This window comes from Lissotriton vulgaris, chromosome 11 (assembly GCF_964263255.1).
Source record: "Lissotriton vulgaris chromosome 11, aLisVul1.2, whole genome shotgun sequence".
In the NCBI taxonomy this organism is placed as follows: Eukaryota; Metazoa; Chordata; class Amphibia; order Caudata; family Salamandridae; genus Lissotriton; species Lissotriton vulgaris.
Window position 1 is genome coordinate 262707544 of NC_141699.1, and position 17155 is coordinate 262724698.

At 45.9% G+C, this 17155-nt stretch overlaps 1 protein-coding gene across 1 annotated transcript in view; it reads left to right on the forward strand.

Annotated features, from left to right (window-relative positions):
• TBC1D10A (TBC1 domain family member 10A) overlaps nucleotides 1–17155 on the forward strand; it is a 434628-nt gene that overhangs the window by 127548 nt on the left and 289925 nt on the right. The gene's annotated exons all lie outside the window — the stretch shown is intronic.

Genomic DNA, 17155 nt, shown 5'->3' on the forward strand with positions numbered 1-17155 from the left:
CTCCACATTTAGGATTCTTGTGTTGCACCTCCATGATTTCTGCCTGAATGGTACCCATATAAGTATCAGATCCTTCGTTGCCAGTACTTCCCTCTCTTTAGCTGCCCAACTTTATCTTGCCAGTCCTATTTTGGTTACAATGCTTGCTCCTTCATAACAACCGAAGCCTTTGCTTATCCTGTTTGTGGCCTCACTCTTCTTCTAAGCCGCACCCTCACACTCCTGGGAGGGTGCCTAAAGTCAATTATGCCACTGACTCTGCCCGTCCTCCGCCTCAACCAGCCATCCCCTCAGCACACTAACTCTAAGGTGCTGCTCATCTTGCCTCCTGGACTTGATTTCCAGCACTACCACTCTCTAAAATCCTTTAACCCGGTCCTGAAGATGACCTGAAATGAATACAGGTCGAAATCGTAATTTTGGGTGCAACTTTTGTGGTCCTCGACAATCGTTTATCTCATTTGATTTCTTTGATAATGATTTGGCACCACAAAAGTCTTTTATATATTTTGACTACCTTGTCCTTCCCATGCCGCTCTTTCATTATATTTTTGCACTGGTCACCTGCGCCGTTCACCTTGCTTTGCACGAGCACTATTGTGCACAAGACTGTACAGGTTATAAATACATTTAGTGTAACAGAGTGTTATTCTTGTCTTTATCTTACTTTGCGCTCTCGTTCTTTTTTGCAATTTATGTGCATTTTGTCTATAATTGTCTTTAAATAGTGCCTGTTGAGACATTGTTGCTTGCTATATATAATAACCACTTGGCCTCAACTGGGTTTAAGGGTAACCTCCTGTCGTTCGTTTCTGTACCATTTTAGCGAAAAGCACCTGTATGTCTCTAGTGTGACAGAGACCGCTGTTTCCATTCTGCTTGGCTTGTCTACTAGTGTTTGCCAAGATTGTTGTGAGAAACGTCCACTGACAGGGGTGCACTGAAGAGGAGTAAATGCCCATTCACGTAGAATTTGTAAAAAAATAATTACTCTACACACATCTGCAGATTACTGGATCCATGTCGACTTTTTCATTATTTAAATTGATGTACATTTTCCTTGATATTTTCCAATTACTTCCCGTAGCTTTTAAAAATTATTAATCCAATCATTCATTGACATTTTTTACATATCCATTGCCAAAAATTCACTACGTGTTTTGAGATGTCTCTCCTTCCCATCCCTGCATTTTGAAGAATTGTCAATATTTCTCACGTACACTTGACAACTTGACTTTTCTCCTGCTTGTGTCTTTTAAACAGCCAACTATTGTTCTGTCTGTTTTGTCCTTTTGTTCAGAGCTACGAAGCCCTATAAACATGCACACCAGTGCTATATTAGAAGAGACATAACATACCAAACTTAATGTTGACTTCTGGTTATTTGTTAGAAGAAGGACGATTGCCATTCACTCTATTTGTGTGTGCGGAGGGGTCGTAGGCTTTCCTTTAGGTTTTAATTGTTCCTGTAACCAGTAGAATACATGTTGCCGCTGTCATGAACTGAAGGCATTCCGACTCCCTTTTCCTGAACTGGTTTGTATGTGTGGCTGACAATCATTGTATGTGACAGACTGCTTTTCTTTGCTTAGCTTTTGGTTTCATAGGTATGGCTGGCCTGTTAACAGCAACTATTGGTGATATTGACAGTTGATAAGTAAATGCATCCATGTCTAAGTCCATTTTGTAGGCCTACGAAAAAGGTATTGCAGAGTCTACTGTACCTAGATTTCTTGTTGTGACCAGCGAGTTAAATGCATTTATACAGTCTGCCTTTTCTGTTTTTATGCAGGCTTTCTATTAATGACCTCTTGTGTGTCTAAAAGGCGGTCTGCTCCTGGCTGTTTTTTTTCCTTTTCTGAATGGCTCCTGTAAATGCTATATTGTTTACTTTCATTTGTATGTAGAAACGTCTGGAAAACTATTTATTTCCGTTTCATAATGTTGCTTTTGGCCTCCAGTTGATTGGTGGTTGTTCTGTCTTTGTGTTGAAATTATATTTCCCATTTATTAGTATCTCGCTAATGTGACAGTAGTGTTGCTATATTGCACAACCCTTTTCCAGTTAATTACAATCCACCAGCATCCTAGACACCACATATTTCGCACCCAGAGTATGCTTTTCAAAAATGCAAAACATTCATAACAATTTTTTATAGCGTAACAGAAACGGACTTAAAATAACTTTTTACTTAACATATGTATTTTGATATCCACTTTGAGTCTCTAGGTGACTACTAAAATTTATGCTCCATTTACTCTAAAGAGTTATAGTAGGTTTCCACCCGTACTAGCTTTATGTACATGATCAATATCGATGGGCATGAGGTCACACTTATTAGGATGGCTTTCTTCTTTATTTGTTTTTTAAGGATTGTTTTGGCTCTATAACAGCACAATAATGAGCCAGCTGCCCTAAACAACTGTGACCCATGCAACCCAAAGGAAAATCCTCTTTCCCAAAGAGAATGATGTTCACGACTCATTCTCAAGTGATCGTGTGCCCCAGGCGATCAGTGGTGAATGGTTTAAAGAGGATGAGGAGGGAGAAAGGGGCTGTATCTCATTGGGAGTGGGCCTGTGAAGGGAGCTGTGCCCAATGCAAGATAAAATGATTATTCAATAAGCAGACCAGAGAGTGAGGAGAAGGATTATGTTTATTCCCTACACCTCAGCCACAGCATACTAGCTGCCTTTTCAGGAGTGCGCAGGTTCCTAGAACTTATTGTCTCATCTACGGTGTTCTGGTATCTTCTGCAGACCAAGTGACATGAGCGACAGACGGATACCACACATCTTCCTTTTTTCACAAAAGATATTTTTCTCAGGTTCCAACCCCAGAAAGCATACAAACACAACAGTGAATTACGCATTTGTAAGGATTTTCATTCATGGCTTCACAGAGTTAAAATTAGACAGGAGTACCACATTACATTTACAAAGATAAGGGGAAGTTAACCATGTGATAACTCTCGCTTTATGACTTGATTAAGTATTCTTTTAAGAAACAACGGAGGTGGGAGTCACCCATCCACTTGATCTGACCCAAACCACAGGGTTTTCCCCTAATGTAACACAGGACTGTCATTCGTATGCCCACTCTGTCCTTCCTTCACTGTTGTTTTCACGTGTCTCTCCATTATGTCCAGGCCTGTAATTTTCCCCCACCCTCATCAGATTCTATGTTCTACCATTCTGTGTCTTGACCGTATTGAGAAAAGGCTTTGCTTTTTTTGGGTTCAGCAAATTTTGACCACTGTTTGTTGCCAGTTGGAGCTTTCACTCTTACCCAATCACCCACTTTAAACTCAATAACTTTGTTTGTATGTAATTCGTCAAACCTCTCTTTGCGAGCTTCCCACAACTCCTTTTTCCTCCACTGTTGCCCTACATTTTCCTTCACCCAACCTTTCTTCCTCTTCATCCACCCCGGTACCAGTCTAGAATTGAGTTTCCTGACCTCTAACAACTCAAAGGGAGCCAGTCATACCTGTTGTTGACTGATGGCGAGTTAAGCGATAAGCCTCTATTGGCTTCCAAACCTCATCTTTTCAGTTCAACCCATTTGTTCTTGTCAGCTGAATGCCCACTTTGAGTGTTTTGTTAAATATTTCTACTACCCCATTGGGTTCTAGGTGATAGAGGGCACTATGTTTGTGTGTTATTCCATTACATTTCATAAATTCCTTTTTTTCCCGGGAGCATAACTGAACACCATTTCAGTTAAAAGGGTGCTTGGTAGTCCCTCGTGTGTTAATTTTTTATTTGTTTTTAAGACCTTACCAGGAAGTTTGTAACTGAGGTCGAGCTGATGTTGGATACACATTTGATTTCTGGCCATCTAGAATATAAGTTGACTAAAACTAGAATGTATGGGGAATTCCTTTTTTCTGTCACTGGCCCAGTGATATCATTGCTAAATCCATCCAGGGACCTTCAGGTAGGGTGCAACACTGGCTGCATGGGTGGAGTGTGCAATTTTGCTACCTTGTCACTGGTGGAACAGGCTGTGCAATTCCGTATCTCTCTATCAACCAGTACATACATCCCTGACCGCCAAAAGTCTAAACTCAACCTTTGATATAGCACATGAAGGCAATCTGGGCTTCAGCAAAAAAACAAGCAATCATTTTTTTCCGGAGCACTTCAGGAGGTATCAATTTTGTGCCTCTGAAAAGGCATCCGTCTAGTTCTGATAATTCTTCTCTTGCCACTCTTCATTCTTTTCCACACTATTCCAGCCCTGGATTAGCAAATCCCATACTTTACTTAGAATGGGATCTGTTTCTAAATCTTTTTTCCAATCTTCCTCCTCAACCACCCCTTCGGCGATCGTTCACTCACATTTTCTTTGTTCAATTCTATAGCCTCACTATGATTATCACAGATTTTCTTTTCAATTTCTGTGGCATCAACCAATCAGTAAAAACAATCTGCTGCAACATTCCGTGTACCAGGAATACATTCTACGTTAAATGTGTACTCTTCGAGATTAATTACCTTTTATTTAATTCTACTGGAATTTGCCTCCAGCCTTTTTTGTAAATACCTCCTTAAGTGGATTGTGGTCTGTTCTTAACTTGAACACAGCCCCAGATAAAGTTCTTGAATTTGTTTAGCACCCAGTACAGTGGCAGTACATCTTTTTCGATTACAGAATAGTTGACCTCAGATTGCTTAAGTGCTCATGAGGCAAATGCAATAATTTCCTCACCTTTTCCACTTTCTTGTGGAAGTACAGCCTCTAGCCCTTTTGAACTGGCATCTGTTGTAATGATTACATTGCAGTGGTGGTCCAAGCATTCTTAACATCTTTAATGCCCATCCAACTCAAAGATTACTGTGTGTTTCAACAATTTGTTCATTTGTGGCATTTGTTCATTAGTGTGTTAACCAGATCTGCTTTTGGTTGTACCCCTTCATAATTTAATTTATGTCCAAGATAGTTTACTTCAGTACGTTGAAGTTTACATTTGTCTTTCCTTACTGTAAGGCCCTACTCTTTGAATCTGTCCAAAACTTATCTAAGTTTTTCATTGTGTTGTGCTTGAGAGTTCTCAAATATCAGCTCACCGTCCTGATAACAGAACACCCCTGTGATTCCAAAGGCAAAAGAGTACCTGCCAAGTAATTTCAAGCAAGGCCCAGCTAAGAGGTCCTTTAACTGATTAAATAACACCGGAGCAGACAAGGGCTAAATAAAATAATCATATCAAAAAATACAAATATATAGTAATTTTATTATAGAGAAGATATTTTCTTTAATTCAGCAACAAACATAATAAATATCAGACCACACAATTTTAAAAGGAACAAACCTCAATAAATACAGTCCCACACATCAAGTTCATACATCACACTCATACCATCATGCATTCCAAAATTCAACATAATTCACACAGCAGGTGCACAGAATATCAAAAAGTACATAGCAGCCACACGATGATTTAGATGACGAGATGGAAACAAATCATCATAGGGGTGGAGATGAACTTAGTCCAACTGCCCCCAGACGAACAACGCCGACGCGCGTTTCAGTGTGTTTCCCCAGCCGGGGCGACACCTTCATCAGGGCGGAGATGTACAGAACGGGGTGGGACAATGTAGCTGCAAACATAGAAAAATACATATTTCAAAATGATCACTAATGCTAACAAGTTACTGATTTTATTCAGATCAAGTCAAAAAAGTTCCTTGATCAGCTCCAGGAGCAATAATTTCTAAATAAGCTTCAGATATCAATATATAGAATAAAACCTGGAATAGATTGCTTTATCATAAAACAGTGCCAAGCAACAAACTTACACACAGTAAACATTGTCCGAGACTCCTGTATAGGGAAGAATAAGAGACCTATTCCATATAGACACAAACAACCATAGAACAGTAGTATAGACATAAGTACTCTATAAATACCAGTGTACAAAAAGACAAGCACTTACTATGCAACGGTCTCGCCTTTGCAAAAGTTAGAGTTATTGGCATTGTAAATGACAATTTTCATGTATGTGTTGGTTTAGAAAACCGATAAATAAATGGCATTGTCATTTACAACGCCAATAGCTTAATCTCTCGCAAATGCCACACACAAACACACAGAGCCACACCCACACAGAGCCACACCCACACAGAGCCACACCCACACAGAGCCACACCCACACACAGAGCCACACCCACACACAGAGCCACACCCACACACAGAGCCACACCCACACACAGAGCCACACCCACACACAGAGCCACACCCACACACAGAGCCACCCACACACAGAGCCACCCACACACAGAGCCACCCACACACAGAGCCACCCACACACAGAGCCACCCACACACAGAGCCACCCACACACAGAGCCACCCACACACAGAGCCACCCACACACAGAGCCACCCACACACAGAGCCACCCACACACAGAGCCACACGCGCACACACACAGATCCACACGCGCACACACACAGATCCACACGCGCACACACACAGATCCACACACACACAGATCCACACACACACAGATCCACACACACACAGATCCACACACACACAGATCCACACACACACAGATCCACACACACACAGCCACACACACACACAGCCACACACACACAGCCACACACACAGAGCCCCACACACACACAAAACCCCCCCACACACACAAAACCCCCCCACACACACAAAGACACACACACAGAGCCCTCCCCACACAAAAAGCCCCCCACACACAGAGCCCCCCCACACACACAGAGCCCCCCCACACACACAAAGCCACACACACACACAGAGCCCCCCCCACACACACAGAGCCCTACACACACACAGCCACACACACACAGAGCCCCACACATACAGAGCCAATCACACACACACAGAGCCCACACAGGTCCAGAGCCCTGGCCGTGTCCTCTGAATCACCCCCCCCCCCCGAGTTATGCATATGGAATCAGTCACACACACACACAGAGCCCCCCCCCCACTCACACAGAGCCCCCCCCAATCACACAGAGCCCCCCCCAATCACACAGAGCCCCCCCCAATCACACAGAGCCCCCCGCTCACACAGAGCCCCCCACTCACAGCGAGCCCCCCACTCACAGCGAGCCCCCCCCACTCACTCAGATCCCCCCACTCACTCAGATCCCCCCACTCACTCAGAGCCCCCCACTCACTCAGAGCCCCCCCACACACTCAGAGCCCCCCCACACAGAGCCCCCCACACACACAGAGCCCCCCCACACACACAGAGCCCCCCCACACACACAGAGCCCCCCCACACACACAGAGCCCCCCCACGCACACACACAGCCCCCCCCACGCACACACACAGCCCCCCCCACGCACACACAGAGCCCCCCCACGCACACACAGAGCCCCCCACGCACACACACAGCCCCCCCACGCACACACAGAGCCCCCCACTGAAGGACTGGGTTCTTTAAGACCCAGCGGTGCCAGGGCACAAGACCTGAAACCTTCGTGGGTAACCTGCTCCGGCGTACGAATCACAGAGACACGGGACACTTCCTTCGACGTCAAAGATTCAAGGTTTATTTGCTGCAGGGAACACAGAGATCACGACAAGTACACCATGTGCAACTTGGGGAGACTGCTTCAAATTGGTTCGGTGGATCGCTCCTTTTATACAGTTTTTACCCATAGGATAACATTGAACACAAAAGTTTACAACCCGGTTCCCACAATTATCCCCCAGAGGGGTCACTTTGGTCACTTTGAAACACATGAGGTCCGGAACATAAGTGCGGAAACATTTGGCGGTTCCCAACTGTAAAAACCCATCTTCCCACCATTAGCAAATTCCAATCAGCAGTAAAACAGATCGAAATAGGAACAAGGACAGGTGTAGAGGAAGACGGAGACAGTGGGGAGATCGGAAAGGGTGTAAAAGGGGAGGTAACGGGAAACACGAGATACAGGCATCAAAGGGACGTGCCTAATGAGATGCACGGCTGAGACAATAAGTCCGTGCAGCAAGATGAGCCTCGAGCGGCGTCATCTGCCTTACAGTAGCAACCCCCTCGTCATAAAGACACTCACAAAGAACATGTGTCTTCCGCAAATATCTTGGGAGTTCCAGGGTCGCGAAGCGGACATCGTCCGTTCGCTGGCTACTTGAGGGCAAGAGACAAAATGGATGCCGTATCTAAGATGGAACCTGTGGGTACAGATGAAAAACCCACATAACAAACGAACGGTTTAAGTTAGCACAGCGAAACTGCGCGCACTTACTAAACTCGTCATTTGCGGTTCATAGATACCAGACTCGACTATATTCGTGCGAGTCGAAAACACCACTTACGATTGTCACGGAACCTCAGACGCTCCTTTTGCCCTCATGTAGGCAAGCACTAGTCAGAATCATATTCAATATTCATCAGACCATCGAGATGTTGCTGTAGCATAGCTCTGTCCAACCGAGTCCCCTTGGTAACAGATGGTTGTCTCATACACGTTGTAGCACAGAGGCCACATAAGGCAGGACCACACTGCACACAAAGGCAACACGTGAACAGGAACACTACAACGACTCCGATGATCATCAGAATTTTCCAACCCCAAGTCGACATCAGGCCCCAAAACCATCCAAGTAGCGTCCAATCCCCTACATCCACGTGTATGGATTCGGAGATCTTATGCAACCTCGAGATGGCTTGATAGACAGTAGGAGCATTATCTGGAATGAAAATGCAGCAGCTCGAATGGATCACCTTACATACCCCACCTCGATCTGCTAAGATGACATCTAAAACCATACGGTTTTGTAACGTCATAAGTCTCTCCGCCTGAAGTTCTGTGGTGATATTACCAAGGGCACTGGCAGTAATATTAGCTGTTGATTCTACCACCCGAGTCAACTGTCTCAGGTTCCTACTATTGACCATAGGTCCCCAAAACGGGAGGAAACCCTTGAAAAAGTCTCCTGCCTCTTGACCGGCAGTATCCTCTTCGCTAATTACGCCTCGTACAACTCTAGTCTTATGATAATCGGCATCTACAGTGAACGTCGGAGGCAACAGATTTGCAATAAAACATGAGCCCATGAAGTCAGCGGGCAACCATGTGTATGCACGATCATAACAGATAAAGTATGTACCCTTGGCAGCCAGGAACACAGGGGACGAGGACATCGGCAGAATGTAATTTTCAGTGCAAGCACTTGCTCCAAGTCGGGCTTGCGATCTTCGGCCACGACCCATAAGACAAAAATTACCAGTGTGGGGTACGACCCATATCGGAGGCGAGCTTTTAAGCTGCTTCTCGCTAGTGAACACACTATATTCACCTCTACTTAGGACCCTATAGGCCTGTACCTCTTCTTCGGGAATAAGCGAAGGATCATAGATCTCACTATCTAAATCCTCTATTGCTATCGACAAAGGTTTTTGATACGAGGTAGGACCAGAGTAGGGGGAACGTGGTTCTCGAATGGGGTGGAAACCCAGTGCGCTTCGAAACATTGTTTGGAATGCTCGAGCCGACCCTTGGGAACTATACGGTAACACCAGATATGGAATTCCCTTATCTGTAGTATGTGGCATCAACCCACACACCCAACAATTGGTAGTGTTAACCACTAACTGATGCTGATGGAGGAGCTGAATAAAGGAATTGTTGCGGAATTCTACACGTCTAGCCTGCTCGTGTTCCGGTAACATGTGAAAGGAATGGGGAGAAGCAGTAGAGGTAAGATTAGGGTAAGGAGTAGGAGTAGGTGTAGCAGGTAAGAAGTAAGACATCGTGTAATACACCCCACCCACCAATAATGCAGAAGCAGTCAAAAACAATACAAACAGTTGGAATATAAAACATTTGGTACGACTGAGTTGCTGCAGCTTGAATCTATGGACTTGAGCTCCCTCCAAATCATTCAGCTTCGAGAATGCCATTCCCTACGACCGTCCGCAACGTTTCTTGACGCACTTCGTTCTGTGCAGCAATAGTCAATCCCTAGGAGTTCCTAGGAACCGACGGCCTTTGACCTAGCGTCAAGACCTACTGTCCAGAAGGAAGTACGCGCGCGGCCCTACGGCCTTCAATGCACAATATATGTATGCAAAAGCAAAGTCTCTCAGCTGTAAAGGCAAAAAGGTACAAGGAATGAAGCTCAATATATGTACAGAAATAATTACAATGATACGAAAGTTCAAAACTGATCACGGAAAACGGGATAATGCAGTTGTCAATACAGCAAGACGAGATCTTTTTATTTGTCCTTAGTGCGTGATCGCAAAAAGTATCGAGTTTTCCCAGGACGTGTCTGCTCGTCGAACAGAGGATCCGTTGAAGAGACAGCGTCCTGCTGATCAGTTGAGTGTTCTGGTCTTGAGTCTTTTGATGCCAATTGTTCAACAGTGTCTTTCTGCTGCGCTGAGGATTCTTCAACAAGCTGTGCGTCGCTAAAAGGCACAAACGCCGACAATGTTTCTGCTTCAGATGACGCAATGCCTCTCCTTACCCACGGGTCTGCCGGCAAAGGGATGGGGACTCGTTTGGTGTGCGTAGCATGCACCCAATTTTTACGTCCCTCAAGACGAACGGCAGTCCTCGTGGCCAGGAGCACTTGATAGGGTCCGGTGAACCTCGGGTCCAGGTTATTTTTGCGTGAAAAGTTCCGTGTCACCACCCAGTCTCCGGGCTGGAGCTAGTGGCCTGGACCCTCTGTCTGCGTCGGCAATGAGTCGTAAACCTGTTGGTGAATTAACCTCAGTTTAGCAGTCAAGTCATGTAGATAATCAATCAACATTGGGTACTCAAGATCAGAAAACATTCCTGGCCTAGGAACCCCCCACACATTCGCAGGACGGCCGAACACTATTTCATAGGGACTAAGCCCTACTCGGGAGTGTACAGTCGCCCTAGTTGACAGTAGTGCTAAAGGCAAAGCGTCAGGCCACGAAAGACCAGTCGTAGCCTGAATCTTTGCTAGCTTTAGTTTAAGGGTGCCGTTGTACCCTTCAACCAATCCAGCTGACTGGGGATGATTGGCGCTGTGGAATTTCTGATTAATTCCAAGGCCCTTACACACACTCTTCATCACACTTCCAACAAACTCACTTCCGTTATCTGACCACACGACTCTAGGCATTCCATACCGAGGAAAGTATTCCTTCAGTAGGATTTTCGCAGTAGACAAAGCAGTATTGTCTTTGAGGGGATAGGCCTCGATCCATCGGGAAAATGCGCAAACCACAACTAAAACGTATTTCAGGTTATTGCATCGCTCCATATGGATGAAGTCCAATTGAATCACCTCAAAGGGATACGAAGGAGGAGCAAAACTGCCAGGGGGAGTTGGGGTTCCTTTGCCAGGATTGTACATTATGCACACCATACAATTCTTCACCAGACGTTCAGCACATTTTGTAATGCCATCATTCTTCCACACAGGAGCCAGCAACTTACAAATACCTTTCGCGCTAATATGTGCTAACCCATGCGCCATTGTCACAACGGCCAGCACATACGCATCAGGCAACAACCATCTTTTCTGATCCGACAAATCAATCCAACAACCATTCGCATCCAACTTTCCCGTACTTTCTTTCCACTTCGTCTTTTCAGTCTCGGTGGCCTCATTCTGAATTGCTTTCACACTCTCGATAGTGTCCTCACACATACTCGATTCTGTAGGCCACCTAACCGAACTCGTCACATACATTCGAGTGCTAAGGTTCCGGGCAGTCTCCTTAGCAGTCTCATCCGCAAACGCATTACCACGACCAACATCATCCGTCACCTTACGATGCGCACTACATTTAACAATCGCAACTTGCGTAGGCAGAGTCAATGCATCCAAAAGATCATTCACAAGCTGGCCATGCTGTATCTTCGTACCGTGCGACGTCAAGAAACCTCTCTCTCTCCACAATCGTCCAAAACTGTGAGCAACACCAAACGCGTATTGACTGTCGGTAAAAACATTCACACGTTTCCCTTTCGCCAACACACACGCTCTAGTAAGAGCAATCAGCTCCGCAGCTTGGGCAGAATTCTGATTCAACCTTGCAGTCTCAACAACAGTATTCAATGTTACAACAGCATAAGCAGTAGTCACATCGCCATTCGGCAACTTAAAACATGACCCATCCACATACAAAGTGCCATCCGGATCTTCCAATGGGGTGTTTTTAAGGTCCACTCGACCTTTCGTTTCCTCTTCAGTCCTCAAGTAGCAGTCATGTTCTGCTACTTCATCTGACTCTGTGCTAATTGGTAACAAAGTTGCCGGGTTCAGAACGTTACAACGTTTTATCTGAATGTGGCTTGCCAAAAGCGTCAATTCGTACCCAGACAACCTCGCACTCGTCAAGTGCTGAGTTTTCGTTCGATTCAAAAGAGTATCGACTGCATGCGGAACCATCACCGTAAGCATATTATCCATGACCAATCCTGCTGATTGTCGGATGGAGACCGCAGCTGCCGCTGTTGCTCGTAAACAACTCGGCAATGCTCTAGCTACTGGGTCCAAGGTCGAGGAAAAATATGCACATGGACGTTGCTTACCACCAAAAGGTTGCGTTAAGACACTCAAAGCACAACCTTCCCTCTCGTGAACATATAACGTAAACGGCTTACTGTAATCAGGGGTACCTAACACAGGAGCCGAACACAATGAATCACGCAGTTCAGAAAAACTTTTCTGACATTCTTCCGTCCATGGTAAAGGAGTTGAAACATCCTTGCACGTAAGAGCCACCAATGGTTTCGCTAGCAATGAAAAATTAGGAATCCATTGCCTGCAGTACGACGTGATACCTAGAAAGGCACGCACATCTCTTTGGGTTTTTGGCACAGCCATTCGCGCAATCGCTGCAATTCTCTCTGGGGTCAATCTCCTTCCCTCCTTTGACAATAAGTGACCTAGATAGGTTACTTCTGGACAACAATATTGGAGTTTAGAAGGTGACACCTTGTGATGTAACTCACAGAGATGTTGCAGCAACGACACCGTAGCAATCTTGCAAATGTCCTGAGTATCAGCGGCCACCAATAAGTCGTCGACGTATTGGATCAAAGCCGCGCCAACCGGCAACCTAAATGCATCCAGTTGACCCTTCAAGGCTTGACTGTAAATAGATGGACTTTCACAGTAGCCCTGAGGAGCGCGTTTGAACCGGAAGCTGCGTCCACCGAGAGAGAAACCGAAAAGGTCCCTGCTCTCTTCGGCAATCGGGATGCTGAAAAACGCATTTTTCAAATCAATCACCGAAAACCATGATGCAGAAGCTGGAATCAGAGTCAGTAGCGCCGTGATGTCAGGCACAACAGGAAATTGAGGAACCACAATTTTATTTACCTCCCGTAAATCGATAACAAAGCGATAAACAGGCGGTTTTGAAGGATCAGTACGTTTAAGAATGGGCAGCACAGGGCTGTTGCACACGTTTCCCCGAGTCTCCTCAATAACATCTTTCTCGATCAAATCATAGATGATCGCCAACAGTGCTCGTTCACCATCAAGGGAGATACGATATTGGGGAATACGTGGCAACCGTACATTAGATTTCAACTGAACAACATAAGGGGAGATATCAAGCAGGCCCACGTCATTCGGACCTGTTGCCCACAAAGACGCAGGAAGAGAACTCAATTCCGGTGGGAGCTTATCGAGGGACAAATACATAGGAGAGACAACCCTCTCTCCTAACGTAAGCTTTACACCCGCAGGAGAACAATACAAAGTTGCGTACAAACGTCTAAGCAAATCCAGGCCCAAAAGATTTTCACCACAACCCGTAGTCAAAATCAACGGAGCTTCTAGCTCACGTGGCCCAATTTGAAGGGGCACAGGGCGAGAAACTGGATTGCTAACGGGGGCGCCAGAGAATCCAACGGAAACATTTGTTAAGCCAGACAAAGGTGCGCCAGGGAGTTTCGAATGCATGATAGAACTTTTCGCTGCACCAGTGTCCAACAGAAAAGGCTCAACGACGCCCGATGTAGCAACTGCGACGTAAGGCCCTCTCTGATCAACCGGAACTGATACCACTCCCTCTCCTTGTCTATGGCTGTCCTAGTAATTACTGTCGTCAGTCCCCTGATCGACGTAGTAATCGTCTACATTGTACTGCGCAGATCGTCCTTGCGATGATCCACGTTGATCGAAACAATTATTAGAATTAGACGAGTTGTCTGAGCGATCATTCTGAGCACCACGACCTCTACCACGGGAAGTTTGCTGTGAACCACCACGACCTCCTCTAGTTGAGTTACCACTATTACGTTCGTTTAAAACAGGGCAATTGAATTTAATGTGTCCCTCCTGTCTACAATAAGCACATTGATTGTACCCTAACGAGGATCGTTGGGAGGAGGAATCGTTACGGGTTTGGGATCTGTTTGATTGTGGCTGTGACCTATTCTGTTGTGAATTATTCTGATTTGACCGCGGAGGATACGCTTGTTGCAACAACACTTTAGTTTTTAGCTCTTTCGTCTTTTTATCAGCACGGTCAATCTCTTCTTTCTCTCTATTCTCATAGTATTGTGCCGTAGCCAATATCTGAGCCGAAGTAGAAACGGCCCATGCGCTTTCCGAATTTCTCAATTTATTGCTCAAATCGGGCAATAAATTTGAAACAAATTTGTCCACAAACAATCTCTGACCACCCTCGGTACCCATATCCTGTCCACTATGGTCAATGAATGCCTCCTCAAACCTCGTAAAGAAGTCGGAAACACTCTCATCTTTCTTCTGCTTACAGGCTGACAACTTGTCCCAATTCACCTTCATGGCTGGCATAAGAGTTTTCATTAATGTTATTATTCTTTGCGGAAGAGCAGCAATCAACTGTTCAGGCTTAGCGCCACCAACTTGCAACCCATCTGCCGCTACAATGGCCGCCCAATCACCACCTAGTTCGTTTGCGTGATCTTCCTGGCGAATCTTAGCCCATACCGGTTGCGGTACGACATTGCCAAACAACATGTCGATATCGGCGAGATTCATTATCGTAGCATCTACGAGCTGCGATAATTCTTTGTAATACCCTGCAGGATTTTTGCGAGGGTCAGGCAAAGATTGCTTCACCTGCAACACTTCCGATCTTTTCCATGGGAGATGTATCCAAACTCTCTGGAAATGCGGTGGAACAATAGGAATAGCAGCAGCATCGCCTGGCATCCACACTGGTGGAACTTCCCGCATAGGGTATTGGCCAGACTCGTCTGGTTGTTTTTCAATATCCTCAACAAACAATGCATGAGGGATTGGAGCCGGACGAAGAGATAGCAATCGTTCAACAGCACGTCGAACGTTGGTATCCACTATCAGCCCGTTAGCGAACTGAAGCTGGAGATCAGACAGAGCGGCGAGCACCTCGTCAGACGCATCGGCCACTATTTGATCATAAAGGAACTTACACATTTCATTAAACACATATCTCTGGGTTGGCACATTGAATTGACAGAATGTTTCGAGGACAACACGGGGCGGACATCTAACAGGATTTACCATCCAACCCATCGCCATATTATATAGCGCAACGCGTTCTCTGTTTCCAGGAAGCTGACTACGTCTCTGAGGACCATCGGAACCAGCGGACCCATGAACAGGTCCGAGCGAATGAAAGAAGCTAGCCGCAAGAGGAGAATTGCGACTACGAGTAGAGGGAGAAGCATACGATACAGGACTAACAAGAGAAGGAGTAGAAACAGTAGCAACAGCAGGGGTTAACAAAACAGGAGCAGTAGCAGGAGCAGTAGCGGGAACAGGAGTGTGTGGAAGCGGAGGAGCAGTAGGGATAGCAACAGGCAAAGGAGCAGGAACAGTCGGAAGAACGGGTGCAGGTTGAGGAACAGGCGGAGGAGGAATAGGTGGAAGAACAGGTACGGCAGGGACCACAGGAGCTGCGGTACCCTGTACGTACGGAGGTGGCGACTTCATGAGATAAGACATTAAGGGATCCTCAACTGGCTCTTCCTTCTTATCCGACTCCGTTGGTAAAGCGGGGTAACATTTATCTACAGTCATATGCTGTAATCGGTCAAACACTTCCTTATCCTTAACCTCCTTATCACGCTGAAATTGCTCTGCTTTCTTCACTATGGTAGCAACATTATCTCGCTGATTACGTTTATTCTGTCTGATTTCTTTCTGTCGGGCTTCTTTGCGCCACAACCGAAAAGCATCAAACATGGCCGGCCTTGACTTTCTTTCGAACAATTTTATCTCTAGATTATCTAAGATCGGAGCTTCGAAGCTACCATGAGGTGGCCAACGAAGGTCGCCGTCCTTTTTCGTGTATTTAATCCAGTAATCGTTAAAGGTAACTGGGCCTAGCCCATGCTTACTATAGAGCTCATACGTGGGAGTTCCAACCGGAGGTATCGGACATGAGTCCTCCAATCGGGAATCCATACCACAAGGCCTGAAACAACTAAACAAAGTACTGCGACCAGGCATCTTGCACACTAGCCGAGTTTCACAAACTTCAAGGGTTACGGGATTTACCAAGTCCCAGCAAAGAACAAAACCCTCGGTTTTTGGCGGCTGCAGTCGTCAAACAACACAACAAAGTACGCTAGCAAAGTGTCACCGACAAAAACACTCACACAGCGCTAACAACAAAAACACTCGCTAAAGTGTCAACAACCAAGAACTATGGGAGCGACCCACAAATACTTAACTCAAAGATCGATGGCGTCACCAGGAAGGCCCGTCAATCGTCTCGCTATACCAAGGTCTACGCCAGACGCCAAAACAGGTCTACAGTCAGGGCAGCAGTCCGTCGCAGCCGTCCGGAGGCGGGAATCTTCGCGGGAAAAGTCTTCGGGCCACTTATTTCGACAACAGGATCGATGAAGCGGAGTGCACCTTCCCTCGGAGATTTCACACGAAGTTCCTCACGATCGTCGGGCTTGGACCGGTACCACTGATGCAGCCCCACGTTGGGCGCCAACTGAAGGACTGGGTTCTTCAAGACCCAGCGGTGCCAGGGCACAACACCTGAAACCTTCGTGGGTAACCTGCTCCGGCGTACGAATCACAGAGACACGGGACACTTCCTTCGACGTCAAAGATTCAAGGTTTATTTGCTGCAGGGAACACAGAGATCACGACAAGTACACCATGTGCAACTTGGGGAGACTGCTTCAAATTGGTTCGGTGGATCGCTCCTTTTATACAGTTTTTACCCATAG